The 12,602-nt window shown below is 45.9% G+C and overlaps 1 protein-coding gene across 1 annotated transcript in view; it reads right to left on the bottom strand.

The window, feature by feature from the left end:
- ROR2 (receptor tyrosine kinase like orphan receptor 2) overlaps window positions 1–12,602 on the bottom strand; it is a 155,017-nt gene that overhangs the window by 24,740 nt on the left and 117,675 nt on the right.

Below are 12,602 nucleotides of genomic sequence, written 5' to 3'. Positions count from 1 at the left end.
ATGCCTCATGCCTGTCAGTGCCCTAAAAAAAGGCATTTGGTCAATGCCATTCATAGTATGTTTTAACTTTTGGTCAGCCCTGGAGTGATCAGGCAGTTGGACTAGATGATCGTTGTAAGTCCCTGCCAGCTGGAACTATTTTATTCTATTCTATTCTATTCTATTCTATTCTATTCTATTCTATTCTATTCTATTCTATTCTATTCCATTCTGTTCCATTCTATCATATTCTATCCTATCTTCCCTAAACAAATGTTTGTGAAAGCTGCTGAACCAAATGAAATCAGCAAGTCAAAACCTTCTGGAAGCTGTTGCACCTTTGGAACCCTTTGCTGTATTTCCCACTGGCAATGCTTTCTCTTGCAAGACTTCAGCGAGCATCCCTTGATGGGCCTGTGACAGTTGTGCTCTGGATCGTGGCCACTCAGGTCTTGAAGACCTCCAGGCTCAGGGATCCCACTACCTCTCTGGGCAACCCACTCTGGGCTTCATGATCCTCACAAGGATTTTGTTTTTGATTCCTTATCTCCAGCCTGAACCTCTCTAGTTTCAGGAGATGCCAACATCTCTCACCCTCCCACCAGGCACTGCTGGGAAGAGCCTGTCCCCATCCCCTTGATGCAGAGATCCCCATAGGCACCGGGGTGTGCTGTGAGGTGCCCCGACACCTTCTCTGCTCCATGCTGAACCAGCCCCAGCCCCACAGACTCTCCTTGCCTCCCCTCAGCCCCTCTGCTTTGTCAACCTGTCTGCGGGACCCCACATGGGACGTAGTGCCCGGATGAGGCCGGATGGTGCTGAGCAGCGGGGATCACCCTTGTGCCTTCTGGCTCGGGGGAAAGATAGGAGAAAAGCCGCCAGAGCGAGCCAAGTGCTGCCTGTGACCCCCGTGGGAGGCAGCAGGGGAGCCCAGAGGGCTGGCCAGCAGTGCTGGGGTGTGGGCAGAGCCTGTGGCACTTTGTCCTGCAGCCTCCCCGGGAGGCACGAGGTGTCACCGAGTGAACCCTCTTGCCGCACGGGCCTGGAGACCTCTGCCCCGGCCCGAGCGGCCTGACGGGGCCCTGGGAAGACACGGCCGAGGCCTCGGTGACTGGCGTGAGGCCAAGGCCTGGTGACCGATGCCAAGCACAAGAGATGGTGGGATGGAGTGGGCAGTGGCCCCAGACGCGTGTGCTGGGGCCGCAGCGCTGCCAGGGCAAGCGCCGTGGGCGAGGATGGCCCGTTGTGACGTCCCCAAGTGATGGACAATGATGTCACCAAGCAATGAGTTCTGATGTCACCATGTCCCCAAGCGGTGGGTTCTGTTGTCACCGAGGGATGGACTGAGATGTCTCCAAGTGATGGATTGTGACGTCCCCAAGCGATGGATTATGACCAGGCATCCCTCGCGGTTTATATTTGGGTGCCGAGTCTCAGCCAGCCGGCTCGTGCCCGCACTCCGGCTGAGCAGCTTGCGAGGTTTGGAGTGTTGAGCCAGGCCTTTGGTGCTGGTGTCGTGCTCGGGGAGTTGTTTGTTGCAGCTCTCGGTGCCCGACCCCAGAGCCGACGGAGGATTTTCCCCGGCCCTGCCAGCTTCAGGCAGCCGGGGCACCCAGGAGCTGCGCTCGCAGCCGCAGAGGTGAGCTGGGAGGGGAAACCTCACCCTGGGGAGCTGGGAGGCTTTCCTTCGGGAGGGACCTGGGCATTTCTTCCCCAGGCCAGCCAACGATTGTGGCCTCTCTTCCCTTCCTAGCGCGACACCGGCTGCTGCAGCACCAGTGAGAGGGAGCGGCTTGTCCTCCCCAGCTCCCCCCAGCCCTCTGCAGCAAGTGGAGAGCATGGCCACAGAGGTGGAGGAGCACTGTCCCATCTGCTTGGGCAGCTGGGAGGAGGCCAGCTTTGTGATGCCCTGCCTCCACCGGTTCTGCTACCCATGCATCCTGCGGTGGGCTGAGAGCAAGCCCGAGTGCCCCCTCTGCAAGAGGAGGATCCTCTCCATCTTGCACTCAGTGCGGGCAGATGATGACTATGTGGAGCATGTCATCACACCATCCGTGACACCAGCTGTCGTCATCCACCAGGCTGAAGGAGCTCCCAGACTTCGTGGGCGGGAGGCTGCCCATGACCTCCACCACCCTGGAGCACCCCGACACTGGGCTGCAGCAGGGGTGCCCAGGCGTCCTGTGGGCGGCCTCCAGCCCCCAAACTGGATGAACAATTTCCGGAACCAACCAACGCTCCTCCAGACCCTGCAGTCCTGGGTCCATCAGGAGATGGAGGAGATCTTTGGCAACACAGTGTTGGAGGCAGCCATGATGGAGGACACTGTCATGGGCAGCCTGACCAACCATGGGATGGATACAGAGCTGCCGGGCCAGATGCTGGGGGACTCCCTCCAAAACCACATGGCGACACTCGTGCAACAGCGTGCACGTGTTGCTTTGCAACAACACCGCAGAGAGGCCCACCGTCTGCTGGGCTGGCAGGGTGCCCGTGCTGCCGAGGGGAGGGAGGGCAGCCCCATGGGTGACCCCGGCCCCGCTGCCTCCCAACCAGGGTCTCTCAGTCCTGGCCCAGCCCCCTCCGGCAGCCCCGCGATATCCGGCAAGGACGAGCTCCCCAGCACCTCATCCGCTGCCGTTGGTGGGGGTCCCAGCAGCCACCCCTCTGCTCCCATTGCCATCCCTGCGGAGCAAGAAGAGCCCCAGGAGGAGCCCGGGGAGGCTGTGCCCGGGCCCTCCGCTTCCAGCCGGGGCAGGGAACGCTCCCCTGGGGGGGCACGGCGACCCCCAAAGAGGAGGACCAGCAGCCCTGAGGCCTCTCCAGCCAACAAGAGGCCAGCACTGCCTCGGTGACCCTGGAGGGTGCCTCGGGGGATGGCCAAGCCAGGACTGGGCCATCAGCTGGGGCATGCGCCAGCCCTCAAGGGCTCCCAGACCCCCAAATCCAATTATCCAAATAAAATAAATGCACAAAATCTACAGAAAAAGTCTCAGTGTTACTAACAGTGCAGGTGGCGTTGCTGTCCTCACTTTCTTCTGCTTTTTTGCCAGGAGGGGTGGGATGTTAATGCCGAGGGGTCCTTCTGCGCGTGCCAGGTACTATTTTGTTGTTCCCCCCACAGGCAAGCGCTGCCCAGCGCCAGGCCTGCGTCTCTGCAGCTGGTCCCGGGGCAGGTGTTTCCAGCCGGGGCTCTCCAGGGCCAGCCCGTGCCCCACCGCTCATCACCCCGGGCCCGGCCTCCTCCTCACCGCACCCTCTGCCCCCGCGTCCCGGGGCTCTGCTCTCCTACCAGCCTGCACTGCCCGGCCCAGCCTCGCTACGGCGCCGCCCAAATCCCTCCTCCTGCGCGGAGTCACGACTTGGTGCTGCTCTCTGCATCGCCCTGGGGCCGTACCCTGCCCAGGCAGGAGCCCCACGACGTTCAACCAGGGGAAGCGCAAAGTCCTGCTCCTGGGGAGGGACAACGCCAGGCACCAGCACGTGCTGGGGGCTGCCCGGCTGGAAGGCAGCCAGGGAAAGGTGACCCCATGCTGCTGCCCTCGAGCACAGGTTTTCTTCCCGCTCTTCCAGATCCAGCCTTGGCGCTGGCATTTCTTCTCTGCTTGGAAAGGACCATCTTCGGCAGATGCTCAACAGATGGATGCCAAGTGGCTGAGGACACTGGGTTTGTCTACTTTGGAGAAAAGGAAGCTGAGGGGCGACCTCATCACGCTCTACAGCTCCCTGAGAAGGCAAAGTGGAGAGGGAGGTGCTGATCTCTTCTCCCTGGGATCCAGCGACAGGACGCGTGAGAATGGTTCAAAGCTGCGTCAGGGGAGGTTCAGACTTGATATTCAGAAGCATTTCTTTACCGAGAGGGTGGTCAGACACTGCAACAGGCTTTCTAGAGAGGTGGTCGATGCCCTGTGCCTGCCAGTGCCCTAAAAAAGGCAATTTGTCAACACTGTTTACAGCATGCTTTAACTTTTGGTCAGCCCAGGAGTGGTCAGGCAGTTGGACTAGATGATCATCGTAGGTCCTTGCCAGCTGGAACTATTCTATTCCATTCCATTCCCTTCCATTCCATTCTGTTCTATTCCTTTACCCCTCTACTCATTGTTTTGGAATCTTGAACTACTTTATTGGCATTAGGCAGATTAAAAAATGGAGTTTTTTCAAGGTATTTTTGCAAAACTGAGTCAGATGAAAGTATCAGGATTTCTACATGCAGGTCAGCCTGCTGAGAGTGTCCCACTGAACTACAGAGACTGATTTTTCAACTTGAAGGGAAGCATGGTGAGGCAGGGGTAAACGTGCTTTCTGGCCTGCAAATTGAACTGTTAGAAAAACTTGGGGGGGGGAGGGGGGGAGGAAGTATATGTATGTGGGTGCATACACATGTATAAAAACAAAGTTTCTGTGATATATCAAATATTGCTTGTGTCCCACCTAAAGTAATCCTTTGCCTCTTCTCTGTTATTATCAGATTGAAAAAAATGAGAAGTGGGATACTTTATGATTGACCTTTTTGAGGAGCATGAGACTGCTGATGAGATGTGCTTCTTGCAACTTTATTTTAGAGTAGTATTACCGCAAATACTTCAGATTTTAGACATAACAGAGCAGTACCAATTTAAAAGAGCGGATTTCCTTAGTTCATTTTCTTTCCCCTTTTTTTAAAACAAAATGCCTGCTATCACTCTTAATGTTATTTAGCTATGAATGGAAATGTTCAAATTTTATCATTTTGTACCATCTGGTTCACCTTTTCTCAAGTACACTAAATTAGTTGCATCTATAGTTTGTTCAGCTCTTTCAAACTGAAATGGAGAACAAAATAATACAAAAATAGGGAAAAATTAACCATAAAGCCATAAAAATTGAAAGGATGATTTATGGTGTGGTGTTACAACATTATCTCATTTTGTTGAATTACCTACTTTTCATTAGAATAGTGTTCCTTCGTCTTTGTGCCTAACTACAACATTCACCCTTTCCTTGTATGCACTTAGAGGCTATTCAGCATCCTAAGGAACTCTAATTAAACTCAATGTGGCATCAAATGCTGACAGGAAGTCTCAGGGACTTATAACTCTCCTTTTGTAGGACATACAATAAATACTTTGAAAGCCATTTAAGCTACTGAATGAAGGAGAGAAGGGGAGGGAGAGAGGGAGGAAATAAAATCAAAACAAACTAAAGATCGCTGGTTCTATCAGGGATGTCCAACAGCTGCAGTAGCTACTTGCCAAAAGCCCAAGGGCCATTACTACTTTGAATATCAATTTACATATATCCTTAAACGGATTAACAAATGTCTTATTTCGCTTGCAACTTCTTTGGTAGTTTAATACAAATTGTTTCTCTGAGCTGCCGAAACCTAAGCACCTGCTGCTCTGGAATTTGCTGGAAGAGGGCGTGTTGGGGTCACGTATTTACAGAGTCAGAGCTGTATTTGGCTCTTTGCTGTGCGTTGCACATCTCAGAATTGCACCTTATGGCTTGCCTGATACGATAGCCTGCTGGCTATCAAAAACCTAGCCACCGCTATGCAGAGTAGGAAGCAGGCTCTCCCAGCACACAGGCTGTGGGTAAATTCTCCCCTACAGAAACCCTCAACTTTCTTCAATATCCACCTACAAGCTAAATTTCTAAATTTTGGAAAGCAGGACGCTTAGGAAAGTGTTTGTGCGCTTTGGTGTACTGCATGCTATAGTCCCATACATAAATGCAAAGTGGTAAGCATTACATTCATTACGCTGCTTAATCCAACCCATTTAAAAGTATTTTGACAATACTGTTAATCACAAGTGGGAAGGTGCTTCCTCACATTTAACCCTAAGTTAGCTTAACTGTAAGAAGTGTAACGAATCGCTGCTTCTTCTAAGGTATTCGGAAACCTTGCCCAACAGCAGGCAAGCCCCACAGGGCTGCATTCTTGTCTTTGCAACCAGGCTCTCTCAGTAAAGCAGTGCAAAGTAGCTGCATTACACTGTAAGTCTTAGGGGCATTTGATTTACACAGTAGCGCAAAGAAGGTAAAGCTTTCCTGGAGATCTACTTTTAATCACCTTTTGTCCTGGTTTGAGCTGGGATGGAGTTGATTTTCTTCCTATTAACTGGTATAGTGCTGTGTTTTGCATGTAGTATGAGAATAATGTTGATAACACACTGATGTTTTAGTTGTTGCTAAGTAATGTTTACGCCAGTCAAGGACTTTTCATCATCCCGTGCCCTGCCAGGTGCATGGGGGCCTGGGAGGGAGCGTGGCCGGGACAGCTGGCCCAGCTGGCCAATGGGTATTCCATACCATATGACGTCATGCTCAGCGTATAAGGCTGGGCGAAGAAGGAGGAGATGGGGACGTTTGGAGTGATGGCGTGTGTCTTCCCAAGTAACCCTTACGCATGATGGAGCCCTGCTTTCCTGCAGGTGGCTGATCACCTGCCTGCCAATGGGAAGTAGTGAAGGAATTCCTTGTTTTGCTTTGCTTGTGTGCGCGGCTTTTGCTTTCCCTATTAAACTGTCTTTATCTCAACCCACGAGTTTTCTCACTTTTACCCTTCTGATTCTCTCCCCCATCCCACCCGAGGGGGGTAAGCGAGCAGCTGCGTGGTGCTCAGTGGCCAGCTGGGGTTCAACCACAACACCTTTGCATATGCTTGGCTTCCCTTTGGTTTTGGGAGGTTTCTGAACAATATGGATTAGTGAGCATAACAGATTGAAACAAACTCTTATCCTTTCTTCTATATTCCCTGTCTGCTTCTTTCCTTTGTTCTTCCCTTCCTTTGAAGGAAAGAAAAAAACTACCACTTGCAATAGTTTCCCCAGATAACAAGTTGCAGGAATACAGACACTTACATCTAGTCCAAGATGCTATGCATATTAGTTTAAATACACATCTGGCTTTTAAAATTAGTCAATTTTGTAAGCACATACTGAATTTCTACTTCTATCACTAAATAATATAAAACGCATTAGATCATTCATCATTTATTTACTAGTGATTAGAAAAGATTTAAGTGGAGGATTAAAGCTGAAGAAATAATGTAGTGTGGGAAGAAGCTGGGATCTGGTGTGGTGCAAAGCAACCCAAACCAGGACTTCCACCGGTATTTAACTCTGCCTTGAATTACACACGTTCTGGGTTCCTCATGAGAAAAATTACATTTTTGAAACACAAAAGTAAGATTAGGATAAAAATTTCGCAGTTTCCATTACAAGACAGAGGGTCAGCTTCTTCTGAGTGTACTCTACAACTCTGGACAGACCAGAGTGTAATTTTTAGTTATATATTATTTGTGACACGGTATGGTTATGAGCCCTACTAAGCTGTATCCTACATAGCTAGAGTAAAAACAATCATGGTACTGAAAAATTATACTCTAAAATAAGTAAGAGAGAAAAGAGTATGTAAAATGGTTTAGTGCAGCCTTGGTTTCAGTTCCCTCCTTCCTCTACAAATTTCCTGTCTCAGCCTGAGCGACTGTCAAAGGACATTTAAACCGATGGACCCAGAAGCAGATCTGAGATTGTGCATCAAAATTCCCTGAAAGGAGCCCCAGCCCCACACCAGGGTGAAATACAGCCTCCCCCCCCCTCTTGAAAGAAAAAAGGAAACTGACACACAGGGGCTAGGAGGGAATTGCAGCATGTTCCAGCCAGATCCCCAAATTGGATTGTCAGGGAGCCAGGAAATCTGCCAAGGCAAACACATGTTGTTTAATGTAGACCAGCCCGAGATAATCTGTGCCTCAGTTCCTCATTTGTAAAATAGGAATAACATCCCATGCTTTATGGGGAGAGAATGTACCCTAAACATTTTGAAGCGATCTGATCCCATATTAGAGGAAGGCAAAAAATTCCCAAGATTGACCATCTCCATTTGATGTACAAAACATGGAGAGACAAAGGTTAAACAACTTGCTGCAATCACACATGGAGACAGGAGCACAGCCAGAAATTGAATCCAGACCTCTAAAATTACAGTCCAGTGTTTTAATCACAAAATCCTTCTTCTTCCTTGATTAAAACAGGAAACCAGAACACAAAGTATGCGCTTATTCTGTAACTTCAACATGTTACCACAAATATCTTAGAAAAATATATATACTTCAAATATGGTCATCTCAGCCAAGTGTATATTTTGATGAAACAAAAGGCGTGCATGTTGTTCTGGAGGAGGCCCATCGTTGAACACCTGGTCCTCATGGGCCTGAATAAACACTGTAACTTCTGAGTTGAGGAAACCTTGTATTGGTTATAAAAACATCTGTTTATGTGAATTTTAAGATAATCTTGTATAATTTACAAGATTAAAAATGTTGTTATCAGTGGCTGAACTGCACTGAGACTAAAGAGTATTTGCCACGTCACCCAAGGAAAGGAGGAAGATACCAGTGGTGCTGCTGTGTGACGGTAAGGAAAGTATTCTTCCTTTTTAACATGATGTTGGGTATCTTTGGCTTGCCAGACAGATCCAGTTTACAAAACTATTTGCCCCTACAGCTACTGTCTTTTACCTGGAAGACCCCAGCCATGGGCAGGGAGGTGGCCTCAGGGTGGAGTGCTCTGATGACCCACTCCTTTCCGCCCTCTTTCCCAAGGCCCCATATTCCCTTTTCCACCTTATAATTACATGGAGATCTGTCACATGATGAAAACATACTTGCCCCCATCAAAAAACTGCGTCACATCATGCAGAAGGCCCCCTTTGGGGTCACAGAAGAGATATGCTTTGGCTATATGATAAGAGCCATGGGATATGCAGACCCATAGAGAATAAATTGCCCATCCCAGCCTCAGGGTTCCTCACCAGAGTTTTAACTCAGACATGTTACTAGTTTTTAAAGACATTCTGTTTTCCATTGTTTGAAAGAACTGGTTTTTTCTCAATGCAATTGCTTCATCACTTTTATTCAATGGACTGAATCTTAAAATTTTTACTGTTGTCCCAAACTACCTGAAGAAAATAAGGCATGAGAGCATGCAAATTTATTCCGAATGATTAATACCTCAAAAATTCCTCCCTAAAGTAATGACAATTTCTACCTGATGACAGTGTTTCTTCCCACCTGTTTCTCTTTCCAGCATACAGGCATCAGTAACCGCAAACTCAGAACTGATCTTAGTCAGAGTTTGATAAAACAGGAACTTCTCACAGTTTCTTAGAAAGCCCAGTTCCCCTGCACAGGGCTCTGGAAGGAGATGTTCACCTCCTGGCATCCTGAGCAGACTGCAGAAAGGTCATGTGGGGAAAAGTGCAGCACTGGCAACAGAGCCAGTTCTGTTCACCTACACTTGGCAAGTGCTGAATTTATAGCTACATCTTTCTGCCTGTACTCTGTTGTGCCTTCTTCACTTCTGCTAAAGCCTCATCAGATTTTCCAGAAGCCCTTAGAGCCAACAAACTGTCAAATATCTTCCATCCCAAGTTCCCTTCAAGGTGGAACCACTACAGTCACAGCCTTAATGAGAAATCTGAACAGCTTCAAAACAGGAATTTGCCCAATGGACAAAATTCAATCTAACTGTTCAATTCTAGAAAAAAATACATTAGACTAGAGACCATGTAGCCTTCTAAAATGACATTATCTTGTAGGAGCAATACCTCTAGAAGGGAAGGCAACCGTTCCTGCCCTCCTAGTTTTAGACTTTAAGTGTCTTTAACATCGCTTAATTTTAAATCATGCTAAAAAAAAACATTCTCCAGCATTTGCTACTCATTTGTTTTATTTCCATACACTCATACCTTTCTGAACAGACAGAATGTTTCTCTTTAGAAGGCCAAAAGGTAATAATGTTAATGATATAAAAGGTAATAGCATTATGCAGTGGAAGAAAGGATTCAACCAGCTGACTTGTCCTCTAATAGAACAGTCCTCTAGTAGCACAATCCTTTGGACAGCAAAGGCTGGTCAGAGACTAGTTTTCTGACTGTGTTTTGATTTTATTTCCTTTGCAAATTAATTTGTACTAGCTATTAATACTTTCAATAATTTTAATACTTTTGATAAATAAAGTAATTTGGATATTTTCCATTTCTATTGAAAAATCCCTAGAAATTTTTACAGATACGGACCTTCACAGAAAATAAAGACCTCTCCACCCTCTCAAAAAAATCCACACCGGTTTAAGACTATGTATTTGGTTGAAAATTTTTACTTCTAGATTTTTATGGAAGTGTCTCAACTTCATTACCTGAAGGTCAGGGCCCTTTTTTGCACTGGCAAGTCTCACTGCCTAATGCACATTTGATGTCTGGCAATCTTTAATTGTAGATAATTTCTAGAAATCCACAGCAGAACACATGGACTGCATAAAAATACCTTACTAGATGGTATCTACATAGGTAATGTTTTTTATCCCTTAATAATTCATTAGGTAAAGTTTTAACCAAGTTACAATGGTTTTAGGTTTCAGCGCTTCCACTGAAGCATGTCTTTTTGGAAGCGTTAATGCCAGGAGAAACAGCTCTCGGGTGGCTCAACACAAGACTGTGCTGTACAGCAAGCAAACAGAAAGAGCCCTTTGTTCCATGCAGGCTCCTTCCAAGCAGTTAGGTATTTCTTTCGCCTTTTTCCCCTTTCCTTTTTTTCTGGCTTACAAATTGTGCTGCACGATTTGATACAAAATATTCAGTAAAAAACTCATAATCAGTTTCTGAAAAGAAAAAAATAATACCGCCATATTACAGCACTTTATTTGAAGGACTAGGTAGGAGGCATGGCGAAGAGGAACATGGGGAAAATTGTGAGGCACAAGAAGAGAAAAAAAAGAAAGACAATATCACAAGGAAGTATAGGAACTTTGGAAAGGTGGGCAAAACCTGGTTAAGTAGGAAACAGAAAAAAAATTGAAACAGGGGCAGGCATACAATGAGGCAAAGATCTGTAATCCCTGAAAACTCTTGGACCTCATATGATAAGTCCCTCATGACATCTCACTAGAACTTTGACCTGAGCTTGTTTTTCTCAAGTTTCAGCTTTCTCTTCAAACTAGTGGATAATAAAAAAAAAAACCTCTACCAGCAGCGTACTCTTCTCTTCACCTTTTAATGGCAGGTCCAAAACAATGATGGCACACTACTGCTTCCAGGTCCACCACCAATGGTACCATTGGTACAAGACCAATTTAGAGGTGTCATAATCCAAATGACAGGATTTTTTGTTTTGTTTTGTTATTTCTTTCTTTAATTTAACTTAGAGTTCAGAACCAGCAAAGGTTGAATAGTCAAGCATTCAAAACCTAGGCAAAACCAGAACGAAAGATGGCTCTGGAACCTTAATTCACTTCCAGTTTGCGGGGGGGGAGGGGGCATGTAATTATGAAATATGTGTCACATATAGTAATTTTTTTATTAATAAGTTAATGCTCAGTACAGGAGAAGAGTTTGGGAAATACTAGGGAAACCAAAAGATATAAGATTAATTATTTACTCAATAATAAAAAGTGAATCAATGTAAAACTTGGTTCCCAGCTTTTCACCTTGTGTTCGGAGCTTGCTACTCTTCAGCTGCATTTGAGAACTGTTCTTTGAACAGCTGTCAGCACTTCACTATGCATATTTAAGTTTTCTGTCTCTTGTACCAGTCTCTGCCTTCTGATCTCATAAAAGATCACACAGCTTCCTGGTATCTCACTATTTTTCTCCTTTGTAGAACAGGTGCATAACAGTTTTCTAAAGTGCTGTAAGATCTGAAGTAGGATTTCAGTGATTACAAAAATAATTACATTTTTCTGTACTCTGTCATGAACAGTTGTTTTTAATCTTAATAGTTAGCAATCAATTTTAAGAAAAATATGAAAACTTGTTAAATCCCTATAATGTTGAAATCCTTTAAATTAATTTACACTTTCTGTGCATATAAAATACAAGAATGTGTACCATGTGGTATTATTTTTGTATATGACTGAGTGAGGTACATGCAAGATGGATGGATTAGTGGTCAGCCCACTGCAGTTATTTAAAGTGTTTCCACTGAAGCCATTCGGAGTTCAGAGATCAGAAACCATGATCAATAATGTTCTTCTGAAAAGCATCCACGAGTCTTTACAGATTTGCTTTTACTCTTATTTTTAATTAGTCTATCACCAACACTAATTTTATGCCATTAACACCTAAAAAGGCCTCAGACTGCACTCCTCACTCCATTAATTAATCAACTGCAGAATCTGTATCAAGAAAATATACAATACTCAGTATTTAAATTAAAACTAACACATAAAGCAACAATGATGAAACAGAACTGATCTATATTCATCCTTATGACTGGATCAGCAAGTGAGCCCAGGCAGCTAACAAAAATCACCAAATCACCATCAAAGTCAAAATGACACTAACAAACACAGGTTTTACCTAGCCACTCAAAGACAGGATTCTAGTCTTGTTTTATCTGACTTTTCAAGTTATAATAATATAACATGGGTAAACTTACAACCGCAGCAACCTAAGCATTTTACCCATTCACTTTTAACCACTCTTCCAGCCCATACTTGCCCTGTAAACAATTACTGTTCAAACATCATGACTTGTGGTATTTTGCTTGTCCAAAATATGAACTAAGCAAGCAGAAGTTGCTCAAGAAAATTCGATCAAACCAAAACCCACTGAAACACAATGCTATCCCTGTCTGAAAAAGC

Source organism: Calonectris borealis, chromosome Z (assembly GCF_964195595.1).
Source record: "Calonectris borealis chromosome Z, bCalBor7.hap1.2, whole genome shotgun sequence".
Lineage (NCBI taxonomy): Eukaryota > Metazoa > Chordata > Aves > Procellariiformes > Procellariidae > Calonectris > Calonectris borealis.
Note: the sequence above shows the minus strand (reverse complement) of the source record. Positions and strands in the feature narration are given on the sequence as shown.